This window comes from Atractosteus spatula, chromosome 12 (genome assembly GCF_055471065.1).
Source record: "Atractosteus spatula isolate fAtrSpa1 chromosome 12, fAtrSpa1.hap1, whole genome shotgun sequence".
Classification (NCBI taxonomy): Eukaryota; Metazoa; Chordata; class Actinopteri; order Semionotiformes; family Lepisosteidae; genus Atractosteus; species Atractosteus spatula.
Window position 1 is genome coordinate 10,454,844 of NC_142717.1, and position 24,681 is coordinate 10,479,524.

General features: G+C 38.5%; 1 protein-coding gene across 2 annotated transcripts in view; it reads right to left on the reverse strand.

Annotated features, from left to right (window-relative positions):
- slc45a4a (solute carrier family 45 member 4a) overlaps positions 1–23,674 on the reverse strand; it is a 78,906-nt gene extending 55,232 nt beyond the window's left edge. Inside the window, exons 1-2 of one of the 2 annotated variants that reach the window (XM_088929283.1) lie at positions 23,491–23,594; positions 17,292–17,393 (exon numbers count right to left, since the gene is read on the reverse strand). The gene's annotated coding sequence lies outside the window, so the exon portion shown is untranslated. Of the gene's footprint in view, positions 1–17,291; positions 17,394–23,490 lie in introns of both variants that reach the window. The other variant, XM_088929282.1, reaches the window with a different exon arrangement.
- Between the last annotated feature and the right edge of the window lie 1,007 nt (positions 23,675–24,681).

Consider the following 24,681-nt stretch of genomic DNA (forward strand, 5'->3'; position numbering starts at 1 on the left):
TTATTGCACAGAATCAAAACAGTACAATATGTAAAAGATCACTCGTGATCCACTGGCCAAAAACACTTAAATTCCATTTCCATTAAGCTAATAAATTCAAACAGAAACACTGACTTCTGATATACAATTGTATGTAGCCTTTTGCTGATGGTATTTTCCATTTCCTTCCTTTTGATTAACATACTGCAAACCTGATGAACACTGACTTGCAAAACTCCAGGACATAAAATACCTTAAGAGGTATCCAAACTATGAAAAACACAGCTGTGTCAAGTGATTAAGGTACTACAAATGTTGTTTAAATACCAAACTCTTGAATTGTATGCAAGGAATTTTATAAGCTGCTCTTCATTCTTTGCATGCTAAGTGGGGTACGAAACGTTCATTTTATGCGAAGATGTTAAGTGTTGTCATTTTTCAATAAGACGGTAAGAAAACAAGTGACAAAATATCAAAATACAACTGCCTGACTTTAAGCTTTTAAGCACAGTATCTGCTTGTTATGAGCATATGCAAAATTATACCTGCGGCAGAAAAAAAAAGACAAACATGCCTCTTGTGGTCAGCCCCACTCAGATAGCTGCTCACCAGGAGAAACCCACCAGGTCTCCATCAAGATGTGATGCAGCAAATCAAACTGCGAGTTACACACATTCTTCTTAAGATTGCCGTTCATTTTCCAAACAACGGTGAGATGTGGAAAGTTTTTTGGGGGCATTTCTAAGGTCTGGATTGAGACCTCACTGCAGAAAAATGCACGGAAATTCCAGCAAGATATTCAAAACTTGAACAGAACGCAGAAAACGCTTTCGCAGTGCAGACACCAGATGGCTTTATGTTACCTCTACATTCCATTTGTCTTTTGCTTTTAGATAATGACAGACCAAGTCTCGTCACACCCCAGCAGAGGGTGTAGATTTCTACACTGGCAAAAACACAACCACAATTTAATGAGCAGCTGGCAGCCAAGAAGGCCTTCCTGGTCAAAAAAAGATAAGGTATGAGTTACATGCTTCAGTGTGGAGAGGCCAGCTGATGGGAAAACGAGCTATCGGATTTAAATACGTAGGTCAGTGCACACTCAAGAGCAGGCAAACCTGATGCCAAAATGTGTCTACAGAGATCCCTTCCTCTGACTGTTTGACAGCAATTTATTTTCCTTTTAACTCTGAATCATTGCCGGTGATGGGGAGAGGAAATTCAAAATATCCTATTTTTGACAGCAAATTTGCAGCATGCTTGGCAGAATGTAACAACCCAGAAAGATCTCAAAATAGGGCTCCATCTGACTGGATCAAACACTTGTACAACCTGCACTGCTTCTTTTGTCGGAACAGAGATTTACCAACTTCAGGAAGCTGAAACGCACAAACAAATCAAAATTGTTACAGTAATGATCTATTCATGAATCATCTTTTCAGAGGGGGAGTAATTCACCGAGTTATTTTTGCAGCTTTCAACTTACCAAACACTGCGATTGAAAAGACTTTCATTCTTGATTCCTGTTTAAACCAGCTTCATTGACAAATTACAATACTGTCTCCTCATGGTATAAACCAGGGTTTTTAAACTCGCATCCTGAAGGATCTACTGGATCTAATGCTGCTCTTCCAACATGAACAGTCAATTAGATAATTAACCTAATTATTTTATCAGTCAGACATATACATTATGGCATATTTATTATTTTACACTTGATTACTCAAAACACTTCATTAAAAGATAGTTACTTATAAAACACCTCAGAGCTATTTTGCAGCGCATTAACTAATTAGACCCAGTGTAACCCAGAGCTCAGGTTGGAACAAAAACCAGAGGATGATGCTAGGTTCTCTGACACCCTTGGTTTAAACAGAATACACTGCTAAGACACAGAATCACCAAAATCCTGGAATTCAGGCACATGGATGTTAAAACGGACTTTGGACATACACCACTTTATTCTCATACAGAAAGAGAAAACACTAAAATCCTGCAAAATGAATAAATCACATATGCTCATTATCGTTTTGGATCATTCCAGCCGTGCACTCCATTGGGAATGCCAGCCTTGCCTGCTTCCTTAGATCTCTAATATCAAGATTAATATAAATCAACATAAGATTCACATACCCTATCTTATTCTTACACTGGGGTAAAAACAGAATAATTGTAACAACAAAGTACTAGACAAATGACTTTTTTTTAAAATGGGATCACCAACACTGTCAATACTGCCATTTTTTGGCATTTGGCAGTGCTAATTGTGAATCAACACAGCTCATCTCTACTAGCCTCGTACCAGCACCAGTGTAAAAAACGAGCAAGCGTTCCTCTGTGAAAGCACATTTGCCAGCCTCGTGCCCACAGGAGTGTTCGTACCAACCGAAGACGTGATACTACCGTCACTGACAACAGTGCCAACAGGTGCCCCCTGAGCTGAGGTTCCCCTGACAAATCAATTCCAATCAATGTGGCACTAAGCCAGTTCTGCACTACGGCTTGAGGAACACCATCATGCAGCACAGCGTGGGATTACAGGGCTCTGAGCAAGCACCTTTACCCAGTAAACCACTGAGCTCGCAAATCGCATTTTTAACAGGAGCTCTGAGTTCTAATCACTGAGGATCATCTCAGGCTGAGGTGAAACCTCAAAAAAGCTTTTGCCCTTTTGAGTACATACATGAAAGCCACCTGTTCAAGTTGTTAGATCCAGGCCTATCTGAGTTCGTGCTGTCAGAGGTGCCTTCGACATGTATGCAATTCAAAACAAGCTTTATATACTGTATATCCTAACTTAAAAAGGGGGAATAATTTAATAAGAATTTGTCATAATCATTATGATCTTGGGGGTGTCATGGCGGAGCAGTGGTTAGCATTGCTGCAGTGCTGGGGCCGTGGGGTCAATTCTAGTCCTTGGGTGCTATCTGTGTGGAGTAGGTATGTTGGCCCTGAGTGTTTTTCTGTCTGTGTGCCCCGCGATGGACTGGTATCCTGTCCAGGGTGTATCCTGTCCTGTAGGCACCTGTTGGTTGCTGGGATAGGCTCCAACTCCCCTGCAACCCTGTACTGGATAAAATAGTTAGAAAATGCATGGATGAATGAAGAGCTTCTTTTCAGAATTCCGTGTTAGGTTTTCAAAGGTAAAAAAAAAAATCAGGTTATTATTGCTTTTAACACTATATCACTTTCCATGCAACACATACAAGCTTAAAAGATAACTGAAGAGTTCAGTGAAAATTCTTAGGCAACAGTCACAACCATTCGTCAGTCTTCACAAACAGGACTCACCCCTTAAAGGATACATTATAAACCCAACAAAAGAAAACAAGAAAACTAAACCTAGAATTTGGTTTTCAGAAGAAAGGTTTTTGGTATGAGTGTTTTTTTTAATAAAGGTATGTTAAAGTTTCCAAATGTAAGACAAAATAGCATGAAAAATGCTGCTCTGTCTAACTCTTTAGAACAATTAATCAGGCTCTCTAAAAAAGTATTTAAAAATAGGAAAATAAACAAGTGATGAAGCCTTGCACCATCTGTTGTGTTCAAGGAAACCCCATTTGTCTGCACCAGTAAACAGTCAAAATGACAACGATCAAATACAGCTGCACAGCCTCCAAGTTCCCAAATGTCTTCCAGGACGTACAGCTCAAATCTGACATGACAAACAGCTTGACAAAAGCACGCACGCCTTAAGATTCACAGATTCAAGATCCACTACTTCTGCAGCAAGATAAGGACAGAACCTGCACTGGGAAAAAAAAAAATCAACCCAATATTACAGTTCCTGTGGTTCCTGTGTTCAAAACTATGGTGTTTAAAGTGTTTATAGAGGATCTGCCGGTATATTAGCTGGAGCACTCTCGACTTAGCATGGGGCAAAAATTCACTGTAGCACTTAAGGACAGAATCAACAACAACAGAACTACACAACCGTACTAAGACACCTGTCTAACACACACCTCCACCACAGCAAGTGTCATAAGTTCAAAACAAAGTGGACCAATGGAAAGCCTGCATTCCTCCTGCCTTCATCTGAAAGTTTACTGTATGAACAGATTGAATATCACGACTCCGGTCCCACTGTCAGGTCATTGACCTGTTCTTTAACAGTGCTGCCAAGGACTACACAGGCTTACTAGTCTATTACAAGGCTATCATCATCCCTGCCTTTATATTTAGCAGACACTAGCCCTCTTGATTCCGTGATGTTGGCATTCTCTGCTCTCTGATTACTCCAGGCACATTAAGTGTCGGACGTAACCTACTGTAACCCAGCTCGTTCATGCACTTGTATCTGGTTACTGTTTTTGCTCATGTATGCCTTTTTCAGAGGTAACTCTTTCTTATACAGTATATTAGTGTAACTTAGGGAGCAATGCCCCACACGCGTAATGTAATTTTAGTTACATAAGTAAATTGAACAGCATCATTATTGCCATTTTTAACCAATATATAAGGAGTCTTCAAACATAAATAAGTCATTGGCATTGTACTACACAGCGTAGCATGTGTGTGACCCACAGGGTTTTGGCTGTGATGAGATAATGATAATGACTTAGTCTTGGTGGCAAATATTACTTTCCATGTTCACAGAGGTGGATGAGGGTGGGTGATGCAAAATTAACAACACTGCACAATGTGCAAGAGCTCAATAAGACATGTGCATCTGCAGATAAGCCAAATTTGCAATCTTGTTTGGTTCCTTCTGATGCATCACATTTCTACTTGCATAGCTACACAATAACATTGGTAGGTTTAATACTTTCCCCTTCAAACTATAGAACTGTACTAATGATCTAAATGGCAAAGATGACATTTTAATGTAAATAACCTGGAAGGTATCACAGCAAATGTGCTCACTGTTTTTTTTTCTTAAAAACTAGAAAGAAGGTTTACTAGAAAGACACATCAAACAGAAACAATTCAGTACTTTAAAACGTAATATACAAAAGGAAAAACACATGCATATTTTTCCACTCATTAAGCTTAAGAGTACTGGGGGAGGGAGAAAGGTTCTGCAGCATTAAATATGGCCTACATTAGCATTCAATCATCAGCATGGAAAATGTTAATTAGGCATTGGGAATCGATACTGTGTCAAGCTTAAAAATTTAAGAGAATACAGCCCCCAGTTACTCTCAATGTTGGCTAAAAATGAAAGAAAATGCCTGCTGCCATAGTCTGAAGGGTAGGTTATTTATAGTCGGTTAAGATGATTTAAAACTGCTCAGGAGAAACCTGGAGCTCTAGTACAGTATGCGCATATGTATGAAGACAAGAGCTGTAGTGATCTGCCACAAACTGAGAAGTGGAACAGGGTATGAAACAAATAATTGCTCGTAATAAAAGGGGAATATTTAATTTCAAAGGGCACAGAGACATTTCAGGTCAAATTGCTGCAATATACTGTATATATAAAAATAATATACATTCTGTGATGAAAAAAATACGAGCAAATAATTAAAAAAATACACAAGGACTTAAAATTTTACATATCCTAACTGTGAGGTTTATGACATCTTAAACAACTTGCATTAGCGTGTTTTTCTATTATATCCAATTTTCACAGGCCAAACAAAACAGATCTGACAAAAGCCCTTATTTGCCTGCTTTGCTAATGAGGGTTTTGTCATGTGTGACAACAGCTCAGCAGAGTAGCAGGCTGTTTGATGAGGCCTGGTCTGAGTCACCAAGCTGTGGCAAAGAGCTTTAAAACACTTGGATGGAGCTTGACAAGAGACAGTCACAAGGCACAGCTCCACTAATATTTAGACTTTGGTGACACTACTTGCATTTCTGCCTGTGGCATTAGCTAGGCTTTGCCCTTGTTTACCTGTTGAAAACTTTAAACAAACACCATTAATGGACTACAAGCACAGAAGCAAGGTGTTTTTCAAACAGCATTTAAAATGCCCTTATGAGTTTTTTAAAAATAAAATCATTTTTTTTAAAGTTAGTTTAACAATAGAAATACTAGCTTATCTGTTAGTTATTCAGTTTCAGTTTTAGGAAATGTATTTAAAACAGACTACATTAATAATCATTTGGAACATGACCATTGCAACTGTATGTATAATTATTTTTCTTGTTGTCTATAAATACTTCAACTGCAAGTCTGTTGCTTTATAGAATTAATCATGACTGAAAATAACCAATACTAGCGACTCTCAACAGCATATTAAGTACTAGGTGCGCTGGTTAACACTATACATTAAAAACAAACTATTTCTTTTTGTATTTTGTTCAGAAATGAAAAATGCCAGCTATATTAACAATTACAAGCAAAAATTCCACATGTCAAATCTTCATAAAAACTAACTGCTGCAGTGAATGGCATGAACAGAGATTAATTTTAAAAGGATAAATAATAACCGTGAAATCTGGCTGCAATCTCTTTGCATTCATTTTTGGAAGCGAAAACAGTTTTGTTTCCTTAGTCTTAAACCTCAAACTGCCATGTCCTTATTTATCACATGTGCATAGAGCCAAGAAATAAACCTGCATTAATTCCTGAGATTTTAATTTCCTCACCTTTTTTTATCCAGTACTTTGGAATTGTAGCAAGCAGTGCCACAAAACAGTTGAATTATCTACAACCGGTAGAAGTTCACTCTTAGAGGTCTGCTGGGCAGATTTGACACAACAAATTCATTAAAATCAGATACATTTGTCAGCTTGAAACAGGTCAAGGAAATTTCTCAGAGATGGCGTTTTCAAGGGCAAGTCTATAACCAGGCATCCCACTAACCTTCAGACTTGGAAGGAGTTTTCACTACGCCTCAAAAGTTTGACATTTCCTATATTTTGCAACAAACTCACCGAGTAATTTACATAGTCTTTCATATCAATGGTACTGCAGTCAGAAAAAGAATGGTACAGGTATAAGAAAAAGAATAGAACACCATTAAAAAATGTAGAGAATAACTTCAAATTCCTTTGAACTAATCTCCCTTGAATTGAATCCATTCTTTAAGGACCCCAATGTCAACATGACCTGACATTCCATTCTATAGATCTGCTGCTGTAGTTTAAAGCATGATTTTTCACCAGAGACACTGTTGCTCTTTATCTTGGGGATTCAATGACTGGTTACACAGACCTGTGGTTAGCGATTAAAAATGGGAAAAATGTCTGAAGTTGAATGCGTGTTGCTCAAGAATAGATCATATGTCTTAACTAGTGCTCACTTTGTGTGGGATTATTAACGTAATGAATGAATAATGTATAAATATGAAAATAGGAATTGAGTTTACCTTATCTTACAATAGCATTGTACAAGCAATACATAATAGGAGACTTAAACACTACTGACATATTAGCTGTAATAGTTTGTGGACTGACTGTCTAGTCTGAGGTTGGGGTTAGTTCATGCGCTTTCAGTCCTGCCTTGTGGGATGGTTTCTCACTTGCTAAAACACTCAACGGGAGAAGTATCTTTCTGGAAATATTTACTGATAAACTACACTTATTTGACAGGCTGATTTAGATCTCTTCTGTGTTTACTCAACATTCATTTCAGAAAGCACTACTTATGATTTTTGGGAAGATAATCAGTTAATAAAAAGAGAAAGAATGTGTAATTGTATTTAATATATTGTATCACTGTATCTTCCCGTGTACTGCCATTAGAAACTAGTTATAAACTTCATTCAGTCCAGTCCAAGCATAAGAATGTTGTATGCTGACGCATTCCCTTATGACATTCTTAAGGGAACTTATTTCAATTCACATCTCCTTTACTTTCATATTTAATCTCATATTTAAACAAAACGAGTGATGCAATTATATTTATTGATCCATCAAGGAATCTGTTAATGAGTGCAACAGGCATCAAAACAAGATACAGTTGTTGAATTGCTGAGGAGTTGAACATTTTTTTATCCTAAAAACACACGACATCTTTCCATTTTTTAAGGAAAGCAGATCGTGACCAAGTGGAACAAACAAAAACACACGTTTCTATTTCAATTTGAATGAAATCACCTTTTCTACAATCAGTATACTGTAACCACACAAGGAAATGGTATGGCAAGCATAAAGACTGCTGCACACTTTAGCAAAATACAAACCTACCCAAAATGATGACAGAAAATGCAAAATATGATGGTCAAAGGACTAGTTTTTTTCCCCTCCAGATCATTCTGTTCAGCAGATACCATGGCACACTGCCACACTGGTGTGTGTCAGTGAAGTTATCCCAGGTCCATTCCAAAACAGAAGAAGTGAGGTACTTTGGCAGACAAGGTTATATTTCAGAAAAAACAAGGGGGGGGGGGGGGGGGAGTTTGCTATAACTAAAGTGCTGTTTTGGGAGGGGCCACACTCATCAAAACCCAGTTTGCTAGCAAATTCCAAATGTCAGTGAAACTGAAACAGAATTACCCCTCTAAAACTCTGGAGGGCTTTGATATACTGTTGCTTCGTCCTGATAAGCGAAAGGGACTCTATGGTGCAGTCAGAGGACCCTTTACACCCTATAACAGTTGTCCCTTGTGCTAAATTGATGATAATTCCCTAGGAGTCCTTTTCTACTTCATTCCTGGAGTTGAAATTGGAGTTGCAGACAAGGCACGTGGATGATATATACTTACTATAGTTTCTAGTATGACTGAGGTGCCAAGCAAAATCTCTGCTAATCAATAGTTCGTCAAAGCCATTTTGTTTTCACGCTCAGCTTGGTTGTATGACTTTCAGCCATACTAGTTTATTGTAGCCTGAAGGGTGTGCCCCATCGGCCTAACAAAACCCAAAACAAAAAAATACATCTTAAACAGGACCCCATGTCTCTCATTCACTTACATTTATGTTTTAGATAGAATTAGACAGAAATAGAGAGTTAAAACAAAGTACAGAATACAAATGCAGTATTGGCCATCTAAATTAGGACAAAGTGGCCAAACTAAAAAGGATATGGAAATAAATAAGGAAACTAACATGTAAGTAATAATTATTTTTTTAATACCTTTAACTGCAGTATAGAACTCAGTGTACACACCTTTTCCTTCTCACGATTGTAACCTGCAGAACAACTATACCTCCCCAAAACAGTACCAAAACTATTAAAAGCATTTAAGAAAACCTCATCAGATCCTCCCAATTCATTCACCAGGGAAACTCTCTAAGGACCAGTCATACTTTGAAAACAATGACAAGACAGAAAATGTTGGCCCTTTAGGCATGTAGAAGTAATAAATCAGCATTGGCTAACCAGTCGTTTTATTTCTGTAAGAAAGAGATCCTTATAAAAAACACAAATAATTACAAAGTTTTATTTCCCGAGCCCCTTAATCTAAAAACTCTATCTAAAAAAAATATAGCAGTTCTCGAGGGCAAACTACAGCACGGAGGCTCACCAGATCAGGGCTTAACCTGGATTCTATAGCATTAAGCAGACAGAGTACAGGGAGATGCTGAAGCTGTAGCACATACTGTACCCAATAGTGTTAACTCATACAATAAGTAGTTATGATGCCACATAGAAGACTTAAAAACTACCCTAGCAGTATGTGAAGAAACCAATACTTTTACTACCTTATGAAAAATCTGACTTACAAACCCCATATTGATTTTAAGATCCCAGACTACATGAAGAAAAGAGTTTAACCTGTTCTGAGCCTGTTTGACCACTTTTATGTATGTATGTATCCTTCTAGGATTTATCTTGGAAGTTTTGAAAATCATTCAAAATCAGGTTTTGTCTTTTCACCACCCTTTCTTTCACGAGAAAGAAGTGAATCCACAAGCGTTCAAACTGCCAACTAGATTACCACCTAAATTAGAGAAAAGAAGTTGTACACTCCTACCTCTCACTTACAAGTTCCATTTCTTTGCCTTTTGAGCAACTCCATAAATCCAATGCCACAGATTTTTTTGAGCAAAAATGCTTCAATTTATGCCAAGTATTTAGGTCAGTGAAATGGGTTTACAGAGCTTTACTGTACATTTGATTTTAGTGTAAAATCCATCCAAAAAGGCAGCCAGGCAAAAGAGGCGGATTCTTCACCATTTAAAAAAAAGGCAGAAAGCCTTCGATTCGTCTGAACCAACTTAAATGGACAGTGTCAATGGGAACATCAGACGCAGCGTGTAACAAAAAGAGGGAAGGCAAAGGTGAATTAGCAAATTTCTGTCATAGTTATGGGCTCAAAGTCAACTATTCAGCAGTTACTCTACAAATTGGACCTGGTCTTGTTTGAATAAAGGTACTGAACACAAAACTGAAGAATCTAGAACGCACGTTTACTGAGCCAAAAGACTGCTCCCAGCTAACAACAACTACATTGTGAACCAACCAGAGGCCTGAGACTTGAAAAAGCAGTCCCTACGTGGTGTCCAGTTTTGATAAAGTGTGACTGGAGCATGCAAAAGGCACACAGAATATATGGAGATCACACGCCCAGGGAATGCAAAAGCCACCAAGTTTACTTTCAAATTCCTCTGGTACGCTGTGAAACAATTGTTTGAAAGAAAAAGGGCAATATGGACATACTTGCCCAGTTGAGGTTACTGTGCCCATGTTTTTACCTACTCCACTCCAGGCAGAAGTTTGTTTACACTGTTGTTAATTTCTAGCTTTCCATTATTGCCTTTCACCTACTGTTTATTCATTCAAGCGCTACTTATTCCTCTCCGATATGAAGTTTGGACGTATCTATCATATAATGTTTCTGTTTTGCCATTGAATTTAGGCAGGCTTAATTCTCTACTGTATGTCTAATCTGTGTGTGGTAAATTAGATTACAGGGTAAGAAAGTTCCCATAACAATATTTGGGACAGGTGAAATTAGGCTTCCAAAAATCTTAATCAGCACATGATTCACTCAAACTTTCTTCACAAATTGCACACAGGTCCCTCATACAAGTCCCTTGTGTCCATGATACACTATAGGTACCTTTATGAAAGTGTGGTTAACATTCGGCAGTCGGGCTCTTTTTGGTGTATTATTCTAAACAAGGATATTCCTTGCTCTCATCCAGAACCCATATTACCCTGCAACTCACAACTGGGAGCCCACTGAACATATGTATGTGTGGAAAAAACTGCTGGAAGAGGTGTTAGTGGGGCAAATAGGGAACACTCACCCTGCGGTCTGTGTGGGTCCTAAGACCACAGTATAGTGACAGGGTCACTGTACTGTAAAAAGGCGCCGTCCTTCCGATGAGACCTAAAACCAAGGTCCCGACTCTCTGTGGTAATTTAAAATGCCAGGGTGTTTCTCGAAAACAGTAGGGGTGTTAACCCAGTGTCCTGGCCACATTTCCCATTGGCCCTTACCAATCATGGCTTCCTAATAAACCCCATCTATGAACTGGCTTCATCCCTCTGCTCTCCTCCCCACTGATAGCTGGTACGTGGTGAGCATATTGGCGCACTATGGCTGCTGTCGCATCATCCAGGTGGGGCTGCACACTGGTGGTGGTGGAGGGGAGTCCCCATTACCTGTAAAGCGCTTTGAGCGGAGTGTCCAAAAAAGTGCTGTACAAGTGTAAGGAATTATTATTAAATGATAACGGCAATGACTGCTCTTCCCAGCAGCAGAAATTAGTCTGACAGGCCAGTCTAACAGCAGCTAAAATGATAATGGCGCTGACCACATTTCCTCCGCTGGCATTACCTCATCCTGGACTATCCTGAAAAATCCTTGTTATGACGCTTCCATTCTGGTTATCTGGTTTTGTTTTACGGTATCTTAGGGTGCAGTGAGGGATTCTACTGATTGTGAGGGGGGGAATTTTGAATTTATTCATATTTATTCTGTTTTGAAAATAATAAAAATTGATGTCCAAGACGCAAGAAGCACTAGGTATTAAACAATATGACAAGCTATTGAGAGCCATAAATGCATACAGTACCACGATGAAATGAAAAGTGTAGAGCAGAAAACGGCTACATAGAGGATATTACAAGATGGCATTCTTGCCAGATGTTAAATATGCATCATACCAAGTGCTGATAACATCTGGGGCTCTATAACTTCCTGTTGGTATCTGTGAAAGTCCATTCCCCAAATTCAGATCTCACCGACAGTGAAATAAGCCTCATTGTACTACATGTTAATACAGAGTATGCAACACTGCAGAAGTAATCCAAGTCAGAAAATTTGAAGTCTCATGTAAAAGATTATACAGGTTTTAAGGAGGCGAAAGCAGATCTATCCGACTGTGGTGTGAAAACGGTTAATAAACATATTTGAAGTATTACATAAGGTGTGATCATTAGCATGCTGTACTTGTGTAAAGATTAGTTAGAAAACAGACCATATACGTTTAATATTTAAAGCATAACAGCAGCACCTCTTTGGTTAATACATCTGTGTTTTCACGACGGCAGTGATCTCAATGCCTATATTCCCCAGCTCCTGACCATCTCCTGCCACCCACTTACAGATGCACCGCGGGACCTGCTCATTACAATTTTTTTTGCTCTTCAACTTGCAATCTGACATAAATCCCAAAAGAATGCAAGAGCCTTCAGCAAAATTTCTAAGGCTGCACATAAACAAGCTGTGGTGTCAGTTAAAGGATAATGTCAATTTTCAGGGAATAATACATAATCTGCTTCCTAGACCGACATGTCTGTTGTGTACCTTAGAATGATGTCTTGCACTGGGTATGAATTTCCTCTTATTTTACCCAAAATACTGAAACCGTTCTCAATCAGTATATTTGCTAAAAATCTATTTCAGTACTCTTTAACTGGCTAAGAATATTTCCCTTGCATTGTGAAAACCAAGTTTCAGAAACTTTTCCTCCTTTTCCTTATCCTGATTTGTATCACAATGCAATATAATGCAGGCAACTCGCCTCTCATTCATCTCTTTTCAGTATGACAGTATGCATTCACACCTACTACTATAGATGTAAAGATTTTACATCAATAAAACATTGCACGGCTCTATCCTTCCCAGAATATCAGTCCCTAACTTCTTTAAGGAGGAGGACTTGCAATACATGATCTATATTACACATTCAATTGCTGTGTCCACACATAAAAACAACTAATTCTGTATGACGTAGCCTACACATTGTACAGCCTTAGGTCTGTCCGCTCGTAACAATCCTTGTTCAAAGGGTTTTTTTGTACTACTGCCAAGTACTCCCTGGTAACAAACGGTGTATACCAAGGAAACTTACCTTGTGTCACTGCAGGTAACAAAATTTGTAGTCCCAGAGCACTAGACCGTGAACAGCACCCAAGAGCAAGTAAACAGCCTGAGGCCCAGATCATCTCCAGGAAAAGATCGAGACATGGGTGAAAGAAACAGGTAAAGTTCTAATCTTTCAGTCGTACTGCTGGAATCCAAGGGCAATTAAAGGAAATGTACTGGAAGTGTGTGAATCTCCAGGCAGCAATGTGTCCATTTCACCGACAGCGCAGCTTCGGCCAAACATTTCTCTCATTCCTACAACTAAGGGGTACCCCCCCCGCCCCCTTCTGCCCTGCCCTCTCAGTGCCTCTGGTTCTAGGAAAGAGAGGGTAACCCCGGAGGCAGGATCTCTAGAAATTTGCCATCTGATTCATTCTTAAACGGAAGCAGGAAGAAAAAAACCCAACAACAGGGCAGTCAAAAGAGGCGAGGACAACAACACCCAGACATGTCTAACACTCAGAAAACGCTGAGAAATACAATAAACACATACACACATAGCCCTTCCCTCGCTTTTGCCCCACCCTGTGATCTAAATTGATTGATCCAGAATACTGTAAATACGCTCAGATTGGGGGGGAAAAAAAACATGCCTAAGGGTCTACTCAACACAGTATTTAACTTGTGATGCTGCAACATCTAGGCATTACACCTTATGACCAAGTTCAGTAGAAAATAATAGGCTAAACATTCATAGAAGGCAGCATGTTAGCCAGTATGCTTCAGAGGAGTAGTCCTAGATCTGATCACACATGATCATCCAAGGAGAGGCCACATACTGAATGGGTTCACTCTTCACATAAACTATTATTAGCAGTGTTTTGCATTACTGAATAGCCAAGGATCTAAAGATTCTTCTGTACCACACTTGTTAAAGTAAAAATGCTCTACTGTAGTTAGGTATAGAGCACTCTAATGGAACAAAGCAGAAAATGGAACTGTAAACCAGTTTTGAAATCTAAAAATGTCATGTTCCTAACTATCTAGTTTCAATTCTTCTATACAGCATGCACAGATTTCACTTTTAGGACACTCTACAATGCCATCTCTGTTAATTAGATTCCAAGACAAGATCATTAAAGACAGTCAAGCAAAATACGTTTAAAATACCAGATTGGCTTTTCTTCTTTATTCACCTAGGGATCTGCATGTTCTCATAATTAATCATCACAAAACCCCTGATTAAACCAAACAGCCCACGCAATACCGCACCAGCAGAATAAAGGACATTATAGCTCAATTCCTTCCTTTAGCTGAATCCAAACTTTTATTATGAGAAAGAAAAGCTTTCCTCCAACTTGATGGCTAAAGAAAAACAAAAATCCATTATTTAAATTCTTTCCCTAGAAAACATTCATTCAGGAGTAAAAAGGTTTACAATATGCCTGTGTCTTAGGAGAGGCCTTAGAATACGAATAAAATCTACTACACCACAAACCTACACTAATACAAATTAATTCCCTACATATGTTTTGTTTTCAAAATCTCAAAGTAACTCTGTTGATCTGCAAGAATGTCAAAACAAATGAAGAAATACTGTGTAACCACAATGGACATTCTGCTGGCAGAAAAACAAGAATAAGCACTTTGTCACATGAATATGGTCATTACCTCAAGCTTGCAAGTGTTTCAGCTACTTAACCTTAAATAGCACCAGCTTATGAAAAACGACAAGCTGCAACACGCAAACTGATGAAATAAATACAGATCTTAAGTAGTAGTTTGTAAATTCAAGGCAGAAAGTTAATCCTAGAACATACTGTAACACTGTGCCTCAAGGATTTAAGTAACTAGAAAACAGAAGTGTAACAAAAGGACTGTGGTCAAAGTTTCAACCAGAGAAGGGTTCTGATTGAAGGCCATGCAAGGTCATAATTTCAGTTTTCTGAAATAGTACTTTAGAATATTAAATTCAGAAGAATCTTCTTCAGAATGTACCTTATATTATCCATGATCAACTCCCAACAATAGCAAAGTATGGATTTCTTATTTTTGTGAGCGACACAGCAGTGAAAAGGGCAGAGGCAGGATTTCTGGAGTTCTTGTAGCTTTATAGTAATTTATAGAAACTTTATGAACATTTGTGCTTAAGTTAAGAGAAAATAAGCAATTGAAAAAATGCAAGAAAAAGGTAAAACTAGATTTTTGTGATTTAGAGCCTACCAAGCCCTAAGGCAACCTATTAAAATGCTTCAATTGAAATATTAACCTTTGAAAAGTCTTGTGAATAGTATATAATATTTGGATTGTAAGCGGTTATGTACAGTACTCCTCTTTCATCCATTACTGCAATATAGATAGATAAAATGATTCCTTCAGCAGAAGAATCCATATGATACGGTGAAGTTGACGTACTGAACAGCACCAGTTCTCTTTCTTCGTTCATGGATACCGATTCTTAACTCCATACCAGAAACAAGGGAACGTTTATAAGATCACAAGTATGTGCATGTTTCACTTCCTCCAATGTTTTTCTCTAGTCCGATTCAACATTCTGCTGAGTCAGCGAAAGTGACTACTGTAATCAATACCAGTAATGGGAAGTAATGGTTTAATTTCATGCAATTCATATGATTCACTGCAGACACGAGTGAGATCATACATTTCCGTCACTTCACCTAAAATATCACGTGCTTAAAACTGCATTTTGAAAACTGAAATACCCCCTTATTGTAACAATATCTGCTGACAAGAAATGGCCATCTATGCTTGATTAAGTGATGATTAGATTTTGCATAACTTATTAAACTTCTACCAATATTCAGCATTCTCCATTTCATAAAACTACTTAATTTACCAAACTACCTGCTTGATAACAATAAGCCAAAAATATTTTTCTTCTGTGTGCACAGACTGTAATCCACCACAAACAGCTGGTTTCACTGCCATTAAATTCAGTACTGTACTAGTACTGAAATTAAATGCTAAAATCTTGGCTTTCAAAACTTGAATTTGTTTGTTGATATTTATTCCATTGCATAGCTTCAGCTGACATAACAGTACATTTTACAATAGGATTATTAAAACGGATGTCCCTGATGGTCATAATACAATGAGCCTTCACTCTTCGTGTAATATAAAAATTACTGACTGAAAAGTATTACAATATTGAGTTACTGGCAATGGTCACCTCCACTTGAAAATCAGGATTTTCTAGGAAAAGTTGCCCTTCTAGTTTAAAGTAATAAACCTGGGTATTTATGAAAGGCTTCTCTCTGTATTTGGTAGCGTTTATGCAAGCATACAGTGTCTACAATAATAAAAACATATGCTGTTTGTACATAAATAATTGTAATAACTACCCTAGTAAGGATAGTAGGCGCCTTCTATAAAAAGAAAGAAATGTGATTCTTTATGAAGCCAAAGAGAATTCTTTAACCTCTTTGTTATAGTATCGGATTTCATACTGTATTCTTTGTAGAAACAGACAAGAGACTCTCAAAATTATCGACAACAAGAAAGGAAGACTGTTGAATAATTAGAACCAGACCATCCAAAGAGACATTTATTCTCAACAAACATTATTCACAGGTTCTAGAAAATGTCACCTAAAGATCTTCTGTAATTTGAGTTATGCTATTATTACATACTATCAAATTTTTAAATGCCTATTCAACATGGCAATCTCATAACACCAGCCAGACAGAAGTGAGAGAAAAGGTGTGTTCTATGGAACCTGTGTTGTTCATACAAATGATTTTTATTTGCACCGAGTCCCGACAGCAAACATCTATGGTAGGCTAAATACACATTTAAGTATAAGTAGATGCTTATTTCTGTTGACTAAAAAGAATGAACAATATTGTGAATATGTTCTGCTATACATATTCTACTACCTAATGTATATGCTGTTCTCCAAGTACAGTATATACAACTTTAATCAAAGGTTCTATGCAACACTCCTTGACAAAAAATCCTTTTATCATCCATTGTTTATTATTCAATGCAAACATGAAGAGACATTAATTTCTTAAGCTTAGGACAGTAAATTAGTTAATATTAAGATTAGAATTCAAACAAGAACTGACTAGAAATGCACAGCAATCTAATGCACTCTGCCTTTAATTACCATCTTTATGAAACCATCCTCTTGTGCTAACACCCACACTTTTTAATTTCAGCATCTACACTAGGGCACAACATCTGCAAAGTCTGACTCACCAGTAGACCTTGAAAGCTTCATAAATATCTCCCAGCCTGCATACAAGAGCACAGGTTGGATAGGTGCAGTGCAGTAAGTGGTGACCAGAAACGCCTTGGCACCTGCAAAGGTCAATAAATCATATCAGTTCAAATATATTTTTCAAGGAACAAAATTAAGACTGACATCACAAGCATTCTTGTAGTTTTGAATGCACATTATTCAGTGAATCCTTGTGCACAGTTAAAATGTAAACTGCTTGCCATTTCAGATCCCTTGGGGTAAAAAGCAATTTGCGTCTCATTTTAGAGAGTAGAGACTTTATGAGTACAGCAATCTGTCACTCCTGTATATGAAGAAAGGCCTTACAGGCAGCATATTACAGATCCTATGAAAACACAAAAATCTACTTTGACAGCTTTCTAAAAACGAAGTCTAATACTTTTTGGAGTTCATCCAACTTCTAAAGGAAGGTTTAGCAGATGATAAAACCCTGGCAACAATCAGATTTTTAAAAAACGTGTGAAATACAATCAACACCACCAAAAAAAGGGAAATTATCTTGGCCAGACAGCAAACTGAAAGCTATGATCCCCTTCTGACTTTTCTCTTTTACAGATTCTTTGACATGGGCACAATGTTCTAATTTGTTCCAACTTTACTATGTGGTCAAGCAAGTGCTGAATTTACTTCAGTTCATACCATACCACGGCCAGCAGCCATATCACTCTGTAACTCACAACTGGCAACCCAGTGAAGCTCAGCAGGTGTGAGCCTGGTCAGTACCTGGATGAGAGACCTCCTGGGAAAAACTAAGGTTGCTGCTGGAAGAGGTGTTAGTGGGGCCAGCAGGGGGCGCTCACCCTGCGGTCCATGTGGGTCCTAATGCCCCAAAATAATGACGGGGACACTACACTGTAAATAGGCGCCGTCCTTCAGATGAGACGCAAAACCGAGGTCCTGACTCTCTGTGGTAAAAATCCCAGGGTGTCTCTCGAAAAGAGTAGGGGTGCAACCCCGGTGTCCTGGCCAAATTTCCCATTGGCCCTTATCAATCATGGCCTCCTAATAATCCCCATCTATGAATTCGCTTCATTACTCTGTTCTCTTCCCCACTGATAGCTGATGTGTGGTGAGCGTTCTGGCGCACTATGGCTGCTGTACATCATCCAGCAATTATTACTTTCCAACTTGAACAGACCCCTTGCTTAATTCAGCAATACTATAGGTGTGTTGTTAATATTTAGAAAGAGGTTACCTGTGAGTAACAGAGTTGGGGTCGTCCAGCTTGGAGATCCTGCTCTGGTGCACATTTGTGCATTATTTTGGTTTTCAATGACAGACATCTGATTTTACTAATGATACAGATCAGACGTGAGGCATGGTGGCATCATCATTAGTGTTTTCTGCCACATAACGTCAGGATCCCGAGTTCAGTTCCAGTCTTGAATACCCATTTCTGTGGAGCCTGCGTATTCCCCCACATTAGTATGTCAAATACAGTTCACTGATTAGCACCAGATGCATTCAGCTCCATGAATCATCAAAGTATGATCTATAATCCTCTTAAACTCACCCGTGCATGATGATCTTAATCTTTGAGGTATGAAAGAATGACAAAGTTTGGCAAACAAAAGTCATTTCATTTCTTCAGTTGCCATCGGATGCTGTGTTTTTCCTGAGTAAATCGCCAGTTTTAAAATGAAAGCATCAAGTGTTAAAGACTACAAAATATCCTGCCTGGATTTCAGAAGGCTTTAAAAGCATACATATCAAATACAGCAGAATATTGTGGTACCACTTCATAACCTGCTTCCTTTATTGGCACATAAGAGGTAATTATTACTGATAATATGATTACGGTGTCTATCTTGTTATTGTATCAAGTGTACTTTATACTGCAACTTGGATAAAGGCCTCTCCCAAATTAATCATAAAAGTCTACTTGAGATACATTTGTGAAGATCAATAAATAAAAGTCTATACCAAGGAAACATTTTAATTTAGTCTAGGCACAGAGCTAGGGTTATAGTATAGGGTTATGTATAGTTTGCACTGAAATGCTATTTAGTTTATGTTTGACTGTAACAAGTTTTACAATGTTTTAAGTAAAGACATTTTTCTTTATTGCCATCAACAATATTTAGCCTTAGTTTAGTCGCTGTCCTCTCACGTTGCAATTTTTTCCCAAAACACAAACCTATACACAGAGACACTGCTTTATATATTTTTAAGGAGGTTTTTGGGGGATTTAATCACAGGGGTTGTGGTTTAGAATGGAAAAAAAATACCTATCCATGTTATTGGAGCTGATACCCTGGCTCCTTTCAAGAATCTGCAACACATGATCCTTGGATCAATTCTCTGCTTCACTATCAACCAGGCTAGATGAGCTGAATGACCTCCTTTCAGTTTTTTTTACATTCTTACGTGTGTACATCAAACCCAAATCATTAGTATGCGTCTCAGAAGGAATTTTTGCAGTAATGACATAATACAATTAGGAAGAACGAGGCATTTTGCTTGAAATACCAAAGTTGGTTATCTTACAGTGGAACCAAGTAACAAAACAAAGGTTCAACCACCATTCAAACACAAAATGGCAAAAATACCATGCAAAACAATAGCAACCACCCACATATAAAGACAGAGTTTACAGCACAGCCAAGAGCCCTTGAAGCAGTAGTCAGTGGAGATGTCTAACAGTGAAGAATTAGTGTTAAGTTACAAGCATTGTTAGAACAGAAACTGGTTTTGAGATAATTCTACATGTAGTGATTGTAACTAAGAAACTGAGATTAAGATCACAATGGGTTAAAACAAATCAGTCTGCAGAACACAATGACTGACAAAGGGTCAACACATCCAAATATGGGGGAGTACAAATTTCACATTCAGAAATCAAGATCACCATGTTCACAGAAGAGGTGGGAGAATTTAAGATGCACAAGACCTGCAGGTAGCTGAAACATTGGGTGGGATACCATGTTTTGACATAGTTCCTCTATTATTCCATTTTAGGACTTTTCAGGAAGACAAAATACACAACAACATTGAGAAATGCTTGGTTTTAGAATTACAGGGCACACACGTTGCTATATCCATTCATTTTCTAACTGTTTCATTCAATTCAGGGTTGCAGGGGAGCCAGAAATTATCCTGGCAACAGGTGTAAAGTTGGATCCACCCTAGACAGGACATCAGCCCATTGCAAGAAAGACACACTCACACCAGAGACAATTTACCTAGAAGCACATTAACCTCAGTATATAATTGGACTGTGGGAGGAAGTCAGAGCACTTAGCAAAAAACACCACACAAACATGGGGAGAACATACAAACTCCACAAAGAGTGTATCCCAGGGCCTCAGCAATGTTAAGTACTTTGTCACTGTGCCACCATGTTACTTTACAGGTTAGATGACACAGAACAATGCGCTTCCTACTGCCAAAAGCTTTAGGTAGACTTGTGTGACAAAGACTAATGTTGTTACTGAAAATTGTGGAAAACCAAGCCCACATTTACATAATTCAAACGCAGCTGAACTTCAGGCAGCAAGGCCGGTTCCACCAATAAAACAATTCTGCATTCAAAAGGAATTTATATAACGCGATAACCTGCTTGTTTTCAGCTAAGGAAGAGTAAACTATACTTTTTATGACAATATATCCACGTACAGTCATAAAACAATACCCCCCCACGTGTAACAATAGTTTGGTCCCAGTAAATTTTACTAGGGGTGAGTAAGCTATACAGTACATTAACTTCTCTAGGTTTTTTTATATAAGGAGTTCAGTTAATTTTCTTGTTTAAAAAAAAAAGTATTTGGAACAACTTTGGATGGGAACAACTTAAAGGATTAACAACTTCCAGTTGTCCAGTTCTAGTTGATGATCTCTCTTGTACCAATTTAAATGAGAATTATCCGCAGAAATCGGCATGATAACGCTAAAAAAAGTGTCTGCGACACAGACGGGTCCATACTAACCATTCCTTTATTCCGCGGATTTGCGTATTAGCCCAAACAGAAGTCAGAAAAACCAACAGAAAACAGCTCTGCATAATATCAAAAGAGGATAAAATGCTGTGTAATAGGCTGCCTGTTAAAACTTCATGAAATATTTTCCAAGACGGTATGCCGCAAGTGATGCAAGATTATCAAATGAACCCATTGTACCAGAGCAAAACCACCTTTCTGACTAATCCGGTAGACAGGAAGGATACATAGAAACCTAAAGAATACTTAAGCAAGTCGTGACAAGCTTTCAAGCCTGGAAAAGTACAGGATTGCGCTGTGGAGACGCTGTTGTTATGGGTCTCTGTGAAACGCAGTGCAGTACTTTTCCAAAATGTTATTTCACCTAAATGAAACACACTTACGTTATTTTCTATATTTTGACACGATTTTTATATAAAAAAGGGGATTTCAAAAATCGTAATGCGTGAAGTTTAACACGGAAAGAGCTGTCGAATGGGAGATCGAATTCCATGCCTGTACGTTTAAAACAAAAACACCCAACGGACCAAATATAATTTTTAGATCTAATATTTTAACGTTCAGTTCGGACGAGCATGTCTTTTTAAGCGTCGACGAGCTGATCTCAAGAAAAGCACCGCATCGTATTACACTCCTTTTCGTTATATAACACGGCAACAGGTTTTCACTTAACAATTAAAGCAACGATAAAATACATTAAACACCCTAATTCTTTCGTAAAAGAAATAGTGTCAAGTATTAATCAATAACACAGGCGCATACCTACACAGCTAAAGGCAATTTATTCTCTTGCGACCTGTACTGCGCAAACGTATGCGCGATCAATGCTTTCACTTTAAGCAATTATTTCTCAAATTGATAACTGGAGTTCATGAGTCAGTGCAGCGTGTCAGCTAAATTATCAAGATTTAGCTACACGGCTTGCTGTTTTGACTTGGTTTTAACAGCTGCGAGTAAACCCGTATGTCTGCAGATATTTAAAGTGAACATTCAATGTCGGACCAATCACAAACGCTGGATTTATCTGCCGGTCCATCATGAAAACTGGGGGAAATCTTTCGATAAATCCGCACTGACGACGCGAATCAGGATTTCAATTAACACCCTGAGTCACAAGGGGAAAAAAAAGAGTAAAAAATAACACGCACCGGCAACGTCGACACCCAATACAGGACTGTTATAATGGGGGTATCAAACGACTTTAATGTTGTCTTTAATAACCTATTTAATTAAAAACACCTTGTGTTTATAACGTATTAAAAATGTAATCTGGTAATATAATGTGGCGTCTTTTGTCTGACGCAGCGTAAACAATAATTGAAAACGGCCCCTTGCCATATAGCGTCGCATAGCATTCAGGTTAGTTCCCCTGCAGAAGAAATGACTTCGCGTTTAAACGTAAAAACGCATTACGGAACAAGTGAGGAAACCAAACGTAAAAACTACTCAAGACAGTTGAGTTTCACGTTACAGCATACAGATATTTTAGAAACCGTTTTCCTAAACGAGAGGCATCGTTTCTGTAGGACTTTTTGAGTTGTAACTATTTTCTTAACCTCGGCACGGAAAAAAAAATCGACTTTGTAAATTTGTAAATCGACTGAAGAGATCTAGCCCCTTAATTCATTTCGAGCTGCATTTTGCCAGAGAGTGGCAATCTTTAATGCGGCATCTTATTATTAGTCATGTATGACTATCCATGGTTAAATACTGTATGCTTCATCGAAGAAGAAGAAAAAAATACAACAGGTGCACGTACTCTTAAAAGTGCCCAAATTGGACAAGCAGATGAGACAATGTCGTTTGAATTCCCTTTTTTTCCCCAGTTGCTGATGCACCTGTAAGTGCGGTCGGCCGGGATAACCGCCTTCTAGCTGCGTGGCTCGGCGTTTCTATTCGAGGAAAAGTCACGAACAGGTCGAAAACAGTTCAAAAATGCTTTTGTGACTGATTGCACGCTGCCTCGGCAGAAGGCGACGACGACGACGACGACGATGATGATGCATTACAGGTGTCGCTAGATGGTTCAACCATGTACAGTACTTAATGCATCCTGACGACCCCACAGAGTGATTGTGAATGTATTGTCTTTCATGTGCCTTTCCACAACATCTTAAATGTAACTTGAATGCATCTACCCACTGCAGTGCGATAGTTGAATTTTATGCATCTTTAAATGCTGCAATTGCAAAATGCCACAATATACATTTAAAATGCTTACCTGGTTTCCTCTTTCTAATGCGAGTGCGTTGAGTTTATGTTTGTCGTTTTTAGTGTTGTATTTGTCTCTCTTCTTTTAACACCCTCCGGGTGGTAATTTTTTTTGTTGTTGTAACATTAAAGGGATATATTCTCGGACAGGTCCCACTGTTGCCTCCACGGTTTAAATTCTCCTTTAAAAAGACATTTCTGTCGGAAATAAAATCTCACTCGCTTCCGCTGACGGAGGAATAATTGATTTGAATAAAGAGGTGGGGTTTGGGATTTAAAGGGAAAGTGATGGCGAGAATATGCAAAATGTATGACCGAGCAAGGACAAACGGCTGTCGATGGACCTACTGAGAGGTACTGACTAAATCTTAAAGGCAAGACAGCTGGTCTGCTGTTAGTTATGTAGTTTTAAAGGGACAAGCTCAGCAAATGCATATTGAGTACTAAAAGGAGCTTTTCTTTCTCCTTTTTAAAAATATATATTTTTGGAAAATAAGGTATACGAATATTCAGCATTGATTAAATGTTTTGGACGGCGTGTTGAGTAACTAATCATTCATGACTGACCACAACACACCCGGGGGACCTGCATGCATGAGAACTAAATTACCTCATTGAGCAAGTGGATTCGAGCACATGAAATGAGATCGTTGAAGCTGTTGCACGTCGAGTCTGGCGAAAATCAAAAGAAAAGACAAAACGGACACAAAGTAATGTTTCCCACTTATCAAGAGAACACTTCTTTTGTGCCATCCGTACGCTAGTGGTTGGACTAAGCACACGGTTGCTTCCTGTCTGGGGTGTTGTAGCTTGGCAAGATGTTACAGCCAAAACACAGTCCATTAATATAGGCACCCTTCTGGGAAACCATTAATTACAATTATTATGGGAAAGACCAAGTGTAGTGATCCAGACAAGAGTGACTAGTCAGAACCGCACTCCACTTGTAGAGACTAATGTCCACTTGACCTAATGACCTAAACTTCACATAATGCTGCACTGATCAAGTCCTGGGACTTCACTTGCTTATCTTTCTGCAGGCATATCCCAATGTGACAACATTTCCAGCTGCTCCGGTGGGAACCGTGCCATGAAAGTCCTATCGAACATTTGTGGGATGAACTGGAAGCTTGTGGTGTTTAGGACTCTGAGACTAATTAACCTGTTTTTACAGGGTCTTTGAAAGTAATGAGCCAGAATC